We start from the raw sequence: 10,827 nt of genomic DNA on the forward strand, positions 1-10,827 counted from the left end.
AATAAAAACACTAATTTTTCCATTTAAAATGCAGTTATACAGGATTCATGTAAATTACAGGTTTCTACAGCACAACAGTATCTTTATTCAGGACCTTCGACATGAGGAAACAACCACAGATGTTGTTTTGCGTCTGTCTTGACCAAGGCTCCTTGGTAGGAATGGGACTTAATTTCCCTAGGCCTCCATCATTCCAAGCCATCTTAATAGGGCTCATTGCCTGGCCCTTTTTTGGCCTATCAAAAAGCAGTTTCTGCACATTTCTTTGGTACCTGTAAATCACAACCACAGTCTTCTCTTTACCTGTTTAATTATACAGGCTTTGAAAAATGGACTTGCTTCTAAACTTACTGTTCAGAATGTATTAGCTGACAAGCTAACTCAGTTCAAAAAAAAAAAACCCTCAAGTCTCAGAGCTCACATTTCCTTTACCTACACAGCTGTACAGTCCATCACCTTCGAATCCGTGTGGGCAACGACAAAAGTATGATCCATATCTATTGATACATTCAGCCTCAGGCAGGCACTTCATGGGCATTCCTTCCACACACTCATCTATATCTTCAAGCAGAAAGAAGTGTCAGAAGATAGTCAGAAGATGCCCAGAAGCATGGACTTGATTAATTCTCTATCTTAGGCTGTATAATTGAAAATAGTATTATTGGACCAAAATGTGTCTTGTCCTTTTAAAAACTTCAGCCACTACCATTAACAGCATGGCAGAGAGGTGCTTTCTCATAGTGCATCTCACTATTGCACTGTAATCCTTTTTTGCATCTGCAATGTTTGCATATCAGACACTTAAAAATCACAGTAAAACAGAATTATAGCCAGCCATGGAAGGGAATGTTGACTAAACCCATCCTTTCTGGAATTAACCTTGAATTTCCTTCACAAGCTGCATGGCACAGCGTGAAGATGTTTTTAACAAAACTCATTGTTATATCTAATGAGTGATTAATCTTATTCTGATCCTCACCTTGAGGCAACCCTTTAGAAAGGCTACACTATTTTTGCAATAGCAGCTTAAAACACTAGCAAAAATCATTAAAATGTGCAATTTTAGGGTCATTACTGAAGAATTCTATGATATTTTTATAACACATTCTGAAATGGATGCCTGGGACTTGACACCCTCCTCCCCTGTCTTTTATTCTTTTCAATGAGGCAAGCCGCATTTTGATGTCACATGTGAATCCTTTACATGGATATATAAGGCATTGAATGGCTGCAGCAGTATCACAAACGCTTCAGTCTCTTCTATGTTAAGTTATGCTTACATTATGAGAAAATGCTCCAGGAAGCAAAGTGTATGAATATTTACCAATACAGTGTACGCCATTTCCCTCAAATCCCGGATTACAGTGGCAATTCTTTTCATTCCGAGTTCCATTGCACATTTTGCTAATATCTGGGAGGGAAAAATGCACATGTGACACAAACAAACAGGAGACTGGCCAAAGTAAAGTAATTGATCCATTTAATCATTTCATGTTATTCAAGTCAAAAAGACATAGTTGCCCTTTATAGTAAACACAATAGGTGTCGGTTCATTCACAGACTCAGATTTTAAGGCCAGAAGGGACGATTAGCTCATCTAGACTGACTTCTTGTCTAGCACAGACCACAGAATTTTACCCAGTTACACTTGCACTGAGCCCAATAACTTGTGCTTGACTAAAGTCTAAAGCAAATCTCCCAGAAAGGCATCTGGTCTTGAGGTAAAGTCATTAAGAAATAGAGAATTCGCCACTTTTGTTGGTAGTTTGTGCCAATAATTAATCACCCTCACTGTTAAAAATGTGTGCCTTGTTTCTAATTTCAATTTATCATGCCTTTAATTTCCAGTCATTGGCTTTTCTTGTGGTTTTCTCTGCTAGGTTAAAGAGCTGGTATATTTTCCTTGTAAAGGTATGTGTATTCTGCAGTGAAGTCACCTCTCAGTCTTCTTGATGAAAAACTAAACAGATCATATTCTTAACTTAATTGTAAGGAATCTACTCCAGCCCTCAAATTATTTTTGCGACTCTTTTTCTGCACCCTCTCCAATTTTTTAGCATCCTTTTAAAAATGTGGAAAACCTCGTTCATTAAAAGCTTTGGTGAACAGTTAATTGAACTCATGTTAAAAGGGTACTGTCAAGCAGAAGTGACCTATATATGTATTTGCATATAGAGTAATAATTTAAATAAAAAGTGGTCTTACCAAAGCTAATATTAATAGAATATTTTAATGATTTTTAAAAAAAATATTGCATTGGCTGATTTGGTTGTATTGAATATCTAAGTAAAAAGGTAGAGATGACATGGAAGTCAAATCCTGATGAAAGCATACTAAGGATAATGCACCACAAATTTAAAAACATTCAGTACCCTTCTTTATGAAGAAGAGCCTCTGGGCTACCATAACCCTTCCAGGAACATCAGGGGTGAAATCATAGACAAGAGCTCGGATGTAACCAAATTCACTATTCCTGAGAGAAGGAAAAACAGAAAGGAAATGAGAATCCTCGATTTCCCACTCAGGTTTTCTACTGAAGGTTGCTTTACAGTACTGAGACTTCACTCTGGGGATAGGTTTCCTCCTGGATGAGCAGGGAAGGAGATTAGAACTCAGACATTTTGTTGATTTTGTCTCCCCCTCAGACCACAGGCAACTGGAGGCTAGTTTAGGAAGAGAAGGGGGAGAGTACTCAAGAGGGAAGAAATAGAAGGAACGGGGAAGTAGAGGTGATAGGAGATGAGGGGATTAAAATGCAGAGATCCACTCTGTTTTATGACAGCTGCAGAACCCCTGGATGGCTATTTTTCTTATGGACTCAGTTCACAGTTGCTTTGTATTTCTACTCCTTCTCTAAATCTATTTCTATTCCTAATCATTTAAGAAATAATATTTTTACAGCAAAGTATGAAGAGCACCACTAAGTGATGATAATCCCAACAGTCCATGTGCCTTATTCTCTGCTCCTTGTGGATGCTTATCCCATATTGGTGTGCATATGGGGGGGGGGGAGGGAAATATGATAGAGGTTATAAAATCAGGAATGGTGTGGAGAAAGTGAAAAAGGTAGTGTTATTTATCCTTTCATATAACACACAAACCAGGGATCATGCAATGAAATTAATAGGCGTAAGGTTTAAAACAAACATAAGGAAGTACTTCTTCACACAATGCACAATCAACCTGTGGAACTTCTTGCCAGGGGATGTTACGAAGGCCAAAATATAGGTGATTCAAAAGAAAACTAGATAAGTTCAGCGAGGATAGGTTCATCAATGGCTATTTGCCAAGATGATCAGGTATGCAATCCCATGCTCTGGATGTGCCTGAACCTCTGACTGCCAGAAGCTGGGAATGGAATGGATCACTCAGATTGCCCTGTTCTGTTCATTCCCTCTGAAGCATCTGGCATGGGCCACTGTCAAAAAACAGGATACTGAGCTAGATGGACCATTGGTCTGACCCAGGATGGTCATTCTTATGAAGATGCATTACTCCTGAGCACTGAGAAGGAAACAGGAGTTTACAGGCTGAAAGTACAGCAGATTACAAGCATACTTTACTCCTTTGATCTCAATCCCCTCAGTCCTGTTGGCCAGCACAACAGCATTGGTATCAAACAGTGTCATAAGCGAAGGCTCTTTGGTCCACTTTACAAAGCTGGAGGGAGACACCTGAAGATACTGAGGCAGCTGTATGGTAACGGTGTCTCCTTCTAAAAACTGTCCAAGCTCTAAAAGACAAATGCAAAACCAGAGAACAAGATCAATAAACATTTACGATGGCTCCTAAAAAACCCCCAAACTTTCATTGGTTCTAAAAGCATTCTACCAATAAATCATGCCAAGTATGCCTCAAGGAAAGTAACAGTCAACTGAATGAAATGTCTTAGATTTATGCTCTAGTCAAAGTGCGATAAATATCTCCATGAGGTTGGAGATAAATATATGCAAAGATCCTGGAGACAGTATTTTGTCAATGTTCATTGGCAGATTCTGTGTGTGCCAGCTGTACTTTGATCTTTAATGATCAGTACCATACAAGCATCTAAGCAGAGTGTTATGGAGGAAGCCAATTTTTTTATAATGTGTCCTTGCACAAGCACTCAGGGCGCTGTAGAGAGAATTAGAAAATAATCATATTAATAAGCAGCATACAATTAACATCATATAATGCAATATAAAAGCAAAACCACATGCTGTAAATGTAAATCTGATTTAAACTCCTCCCTCAAATATCAGGTCTCTCTGGATATGAAAGTCTAAAATCAACATTGAATGAAGAATACAACAGAATAAATGGGCATAGCTATAAATAGGGTGCTACCTTCACAGAAAGAGGTACAGTTTACTATTTCGTTATAGGTGAGAAACAGTCCTACAGACAGCCTCTGAAGGTGATTACAGAAGAAAAAAGGGTCTGTTCGTTTACTAGGAAAAGGAAGTCTCATGAAATGCAGGATGGCTGGTGATCCCAAACACAAAAGGCTTAGCTCAAGAGCATGCCACCCTTTATGTTTTATCGGCTGCGTGTTAGTACAGGTCAGCCGTTTCTGATAAAATGGGCCCTGATATGGATGAACACCCATGGGCTAGTCCATTCTCATTTAAGGGGATGTTTACAGATGTAATGGTCACTGCAAAGCACCAGGCATGTTTCTGGTTTTACAAAAATGATAACCAGCTTTGTCTTATTTGACAAAGATTTCCACACTGACCCTTACAGCATGGCAAAGTTTTCTAATGTTAACAGTGGTAGCAGTTTCCATTTCTTACCTATTGGCATTCTTTCTAGGACGAAAAAGTACCTCAAGTGGGAAGGGTTTAACATCTGAAAGTCTGTGAAATCATACGCTTCAATGTTTGCCTGTTTATCAGGCAAGGCTTTTGCTTGGATTTCAGCCCAGAACATGTTTGGGTAAAAATCATCCTCATCAATAGAAAACAGCTTCAGAGACAGACTGCTGTTGGCCAGAGCCATCTTTGGGGACAGGTTAGCAGCTGGTGTCAATCTCCTTCGATAACTGCAAAGAAACAGTCCTTGTAACCAAATGGGATTTTTTTGGCTAAAATCAATTGTAGGATCAGTGTAATACTGGATACACTCTATATTTCAGAGTGACTATCCCAGGCTGAGGGGAATAGAAATGGTGACTGGTCTTTTCCAGATCTTTGCCAAGCCATATGCTACCCTCAGTGTTTGGCAATTCTCATTGACACCAATGGAAGCCCCTCACATAGAATGCAAGGAATGCATGTGGGTTAGATCCTCTGTACGATATGATAGAGGGCAGATCAGGTGTAACTGGAGGTGGGCCAGGGACACATCAGGAACATGGGAGAATGAAGAAGAATAACATGCTCTGGTGAACCTGGCCAGCAGAGTGGCTTCTTAGGGACATTCTTCACTGATGTAACTTAACTATCTAACTTGTGCTGGAGGCCAGTTGCCCCTCTCCCCAATATCACTGGAGGGTAAAGGTGGTATGAAGCTATCTGTGTGTTTCTCCCTCAGCCCACCATGCAAAAAAAGTCCTATTCCACCAAGCCTGGGGACCTGGCCATGTATATATAAAGGTGTATTAGTAATAAGTCCTCCCACAAACACATTTCTACAGTGATCAGTAATGGTGCTCTGAACAAATGGCTGGCCACCCTAAATGATAACAGTCTCTGTTTGTCTCTAAGGTGCCACAAGTCCTCCTTTTCTTTTTGCGAATACAGACTAACACGGCTGCTACTCTGACGGCTGCAGATAAACACTCTTTAAAAAATCTCTAAACTTATACTTAGGAACTTCAAATACAGGATTGTTACGTACTAGCTGTTCTCAGCCTCACTCACTACATAAACTACTCACACCAATGACTGATAGCAATTTAAGTGAGACAAGGTGGGTGAGGTACTATCTTTTATTATTACCTCACGCAGTCTGTCTCTCTAACAGCCTGGGACCCACAGGGCTACGATACTTCATGCACCAATTTAAGTAACACTCAAGTGCCCTCTAGTGTTGAAAGTGGTATTCCAATGAGATTAAAAATCCATCAGAATTCAAGGTGAAATTCTCCCCTATGCAAAGGGCCAACCCAAGGCCTAGGCACTATCTAAATCCCACATAAACCCAGTTTGGAGGATTTACAGGGGACTTAAGGGGCTGATAGATTTTGTGGCTGTCTTCTATGCAGGCGTTAATTTCCCCCTATGTTATCAAGAAGCAGTTCAGTTCAAGCTTTGCCAAGGTTCAGGCAAGTGGTTATAAAAATTGCTAAACTCAGTGTCCTGAATCTGCTTGTTAAGCAATCCACAGTGGAATACTGCAGCCTTCAGCTAACGGGTGAGAAGAGTGGTATAGCTAATGGGGACTGAGGAAGAAACAAAATGTTATAAGGCCCTTCCCCCCAAAAATATATGTTCCAGAGGGTTCCCCTAATTATTATGCCATTTGCCAGATACATGCAATGCTTCCAGGCTTCTGTGCAGAAACCTTCCTCTTAGGGAAGCTGCTAGTTCTATGAGGAGAAGAACTCAAGGTGTTGGAGAGCAGAAGCTCACTAATTCTGAAATGAATGAGGTGCAAGCGGACTCACCAATTCAGTTTTCCTTCCTACTTCTAAAAAAAAAAAAAAAAAAAGTTTGTAAGTCCTGCTCAGCTACTTTAGCCATGGTCTGGAGCATGGAATTAACTATGAACTAAGATAAGATCTGAAATAGGTTTCCAAGGGAGGTTGTGGAATCCCTATCATTGAAGGTTTTAATAACAAGTTACACAAACCCTTGCCAGGGATCACAGCTGCCGACTTTCCCAAGCACAGGGGTGTGTGTGTGCGCTCAACCCCTGGCTCTGTCCCAGGCTCTGCCCCCACTTCACCCCTTTCCCCAAGGCCCTACCCTTGCCCCACCTCTTCCTGCCCACTTCCCCGAGAGCGTGCGTCCTCCCGTCTCCCTCCCAGCCTCCAGCACGCTGCAAAACAGCTGTTCATGGCGGGCGGGAGGCACTGATCTGTGGGGCCTGCCAGCAGGCAGGAGGTACTGAGGCCTTGGAGGGGAGCTGATGGGGGGCTGCTGGTGGATGCTCAGCACCCACCATTCCCCACCCCCATGGGTAATCCAGCCCCAGAGCACCCACAGAGTCAGCACCTATGCCAGGGATGGTCTAGGTTTACTTGGCTTTGCCGTGGCACAGGGGGCTGAATTAAATAATCTCTCAAAGTCCCTTCCAGCTATACACTGCTGTGATTGTTTCTTATTTTATCCAGGCTGGTCCCCAGCATACCTAACAATGACATCACCACCTGTAAAAATAGATAATTTCCTGTAAGAATGCATCAGATCATGCTTGTATTACACATATTATGGGCTTGTAATATCCATAATAGTGTGGAATCTGCACTATTCTAAATATACCTGTGGAACTGGGGTCCTTGGGCAGAGTAGAATTTGTACCATTTTATCATAGATGGCTGGTGGTTCCCAGCAAGAGAGACTCTGAAAGTGACTTTTCTTCCAGTCATCACTTTGATAAGACAAACCTGCTCTCCAAAGCCGTCACAAGCAGATTTATTGAAAACAGTTATGCTGTCAGCAGGCTCTAGAAAAGGATAAACAAAGATCTTTGTCTGTCTTTAGAATCATGGCAAGCAGCATTAACCTGCTCTTGTTTATTACTGTTATCTTAGTGAATCAGTACTGGTAGAAGATGTCAAAAATCAATCTCCATTTCAGCCATATTGCCTGGGTAATTCTGCCGCTGCTGCTCTCTGGACACAGAAAATTACACACACAGGAAGCTCCACAAAGGTCTGACCAATTTCCCTCTTATAATAGCAGCATAAGCAGTTACCTCCAGGCACAGGTAGTCCATAGGGGGCGGTTGTTCATATTTGGATGGACATGGACTGGTCTGTCCTTGTTAAGGCTTGTCCTAGTCTACATTTTACAGTACAGCACTTTGCTTACCGACAATAATACTATAATACTTTGTGCATCTTTAGTCCTTTCCATGGAAGGATCTCAATGCATTTAATAAGCTCCAATTAATTGCTATAGGACCCTTGTAAGATAAATAGGCATTATTATACTGGTATATAGATAAGTCAACTGAGGCACATGGAGGTAATGTAACTCGCTCAAGGTGAGTCACTGGCAAAGCAGAGAAAAGAATCCAAGAGACCTGATTCCTGATCCACACTTCCTCCTGCTGAAAGGAAGTCCCCTAAACATGCTGTCAGAATTAGCCTAAGATGTCACTTGCCTTGACAGTAATTAGTGCCGTCACCCTCATATCCTGGCAGACACTGACAATAGAAATAGGTTGTCACTTCATCCAGCTGACAAATTGCCTTTGGATGACACTGAATTCCCCTTGTACTGCATTCCTGCTTGTATGGATCTGGAAAGAAAGACTGTTTACAACACATAGAATCATAAAAATGTAGGGCTGGATGGGACCTCAAGAGGTCATCTGGTCCACCTTTCCCCTCCCCCAACCCATCCCTGTTCATCAATAGTATGCAAAGCTGATAGAATGATATAATCAAGAAGTCCCAGAAGGCCTGATCCATTGACATTAATGGAGAAACTCCAACTGCCTTCAGTGGGCTTTGGATGAGGTCAATAATGCTTGGGAGAGCCACAGATCCAAGTCTGAAAATGGAATCTCCAGCACAAATTGATAATTTAATTATCTTTTAAATAGAGTTAATCCAGAAATATATTTTTGTTTCTTTGCAAAAATTAATGTAATTTGAAACTGAACAAAATCTAGATTCCTGATGAACAACAAATTGCATTTGAATTAATATGATCAGCATTTTCCATTTGTGTGTGAAATCTTCATATAAGGCTGTGTTATCAGGGGACACATTTTAACAGCCTTTGGACAAAGGTTTTTGCTCTCTGGAAATCTAGCAGTTCAGCAAGAGCTTTCACACAGCTTCATAGTAAAATGCCACCACCCGATTCTAATTTAGCATTCATGGCATATCAATAATCGCTGACATAGGACAGATTTTTAAGCAATGTTTCAAATATACTTTTGACTCTAGGCTTCTAGATTCCCCCAGGATTATGCTTTAAGTCGGAGTAGGAAAGACCCTGAACTTTATCCAGGGTGGGAGCTGAGAATTTATGTTTTACTTCCACGGCTAATTAATAACGCACCCCGGGTTTTGCTCTGAAGCTGGGTCGCTAATAACGGCAGGAGGAGGATCCACTTGCCCAGCATTTTCAGTTCACTCTCTGCTTGGTCTGAATCTCACATCCCGCTGCTGCTGGTGGCATTAGACGATCCCCAGGGGCAAGCCCCCGAGCCCGTGGCGGGGAGCCGCCCAGCGAGCCATCGGGGCCCGGAAAGCGCCGCGCCCAGGGCCCGCGGCTGCCCGGTAGCTGTGGCGGAGGGGGGGCCGGTTTCCGTTCAAAACGTCCCGAGGGTTCGGATTCCAGGGGGCCGCAGCCGGCGCGGAGCCGGGCCGGGCGAGCCCCGCGAAGAGCTGTCCTGGCGCTCGGGTGCTGAAGCGGCCCCCGGCGCATCCCAAAGGCACCGGGCCGCGTCCCTCGGCGCGCCCCGGCCGGGGCCAGCCAGCTCCCTCCCGCTGCCCCGGCGCGGGGGCCGGCTCCTGGCTTTTCACAAGCAACGCGTCCCGCCGGCTCGCAGCTCGCGGGGGCCCCCCTGGGCGCTGCTCCCGGGGCGGGGGGCCGCCCCGGCTTGGGCGGCTGCAGCGCCCGGCCGGGAGGACGGAAGGGGCGGGCCGGGGCGGCTGCTGACCCTCTGCACCGAGCGGGGGGGGGGGTCACAGGTGGCCTCAGGAAGCCACTTGCGGGGGGGGGAGGGGGAGACGCAGGGTCAGTTCCCGCCCCCTCGGCCCCGGGGGCGGGAAAGGGGGCTACGGGCTCCCCGCTCTCTCAGCAGAGGGCGGTAACCACGGCGCGACGGATCCTGGGCGAGCGCCCGCTCCGGATGCAGCCGGGCTGCCTGGGGCGCTCCGGAGCAGGGAGCCTGCATGGCCCGCGCCGGCCGCCAGGGGCGCGCTCAGCGGCCCCGTTTCGCCCCCCGCGCCCTCGGCCGGTGGCTTAGCAACAGCCGTCCACGAGCCGGGCGCCTGCCCCGCCCCGCGCTCGCCGTTCCCTCCGCTCATTGGTCACCTCCCCTGTCCGTCCCGCCTCGGGGCTGGTCAGGCTCCCCCAGGCCAAGCGGCTGGTTGAGAAGCCACCGCTGGGGGCAGGGGCCGCAGCGGGTGAGGAGCCCCGCCCCCAGCGCCCCCCCCCCCCGCCAGCCCCCAACCCCCTCTTCCCCTCAGCTCCCTCCCCCCTAAACCAGCCCCCTCTTCCCCCCAGCCAGGCCCCAACCCCCCCTCCCTGCACTCCCTCCCCCTGAGCCAGCCCCCCCAGTCCCTGGCCCCCCAACCCCTAAACCAGCCCCCTCTTTCCCCCCGCCCCCCCACCCCCAGCCAGCCCCCAATCCCCTCTTCCCTCCCAGCCCCCTCCACTCCCTGCCCCCAGACCCCAAGCCAGCCCCCCCCAGTCCCTGGCCCCCCAACCCCTAAACCAGCCTCCTGCTCCCCAATCCCTGAGTCACCCCTCCTCCCTCCTGTGTCCAGCCCCTAAACCAGCTCCCTGCTCCCCCCAGCCCCCGTCCAGTCCCTGGCCCCACTCTCCTGCTTCCCCTGGCTCCCCCAACCCCTAAGCCAGCTCTCCTTCCTCCTGTTCCCCACAGCCCAGACCCTCAACCACATAGGGCTGGTGTTGCCCTGAAAGTCCCTCTCTGCCTCTGCCACTGCCCCCCCCCGTTTGAAAACCTTGGATTGAAACTTATCAGGAACACAAATGA

At 46.0% G+C, this 10,827-nt stretch overlaps 1 long non-coding RNA gene across 1 annotated transcript; it reads right to left on the reverse strand.

The window, feature by feature from the left end:
- Window positions 1-990: 990 nt before the first annotated feature.
- On the reverse strand, window positions 991-5,009 carry LOC144276934 (uncharacterized). The gene is made up of 3 exons (XR_013348365.1): window positions 4,776-5,009; window positions 3,559-3,733; window positions 991-1,411 (listed from the first exon to the last, which is right to left on the reverse strand). It is a non-coding gene; the product is annotated as an uncharacterized LOC144276934 (long non-coding RNA).
- Between the last annotated feature and the right edge of the window lie 5,818 nt (window positions 5,010-10,827).

The sequence above is a fragment of the Eretmochelys imbricata genome, chromosome 18, assembly GCF_965152235.1.
Source record: "Eretmochelys imbricata isolate rEreImb1 chromosome 18, rEreImb1.hap1, whole genome shotgun sequence".
Classification (NCBI taxonomy): domain Eukaryota; kingdom Metazoa; phylum Chordata; order Testudines; family Cheloniidae; genus Eretmochelys; species Eretmochelys imbricata.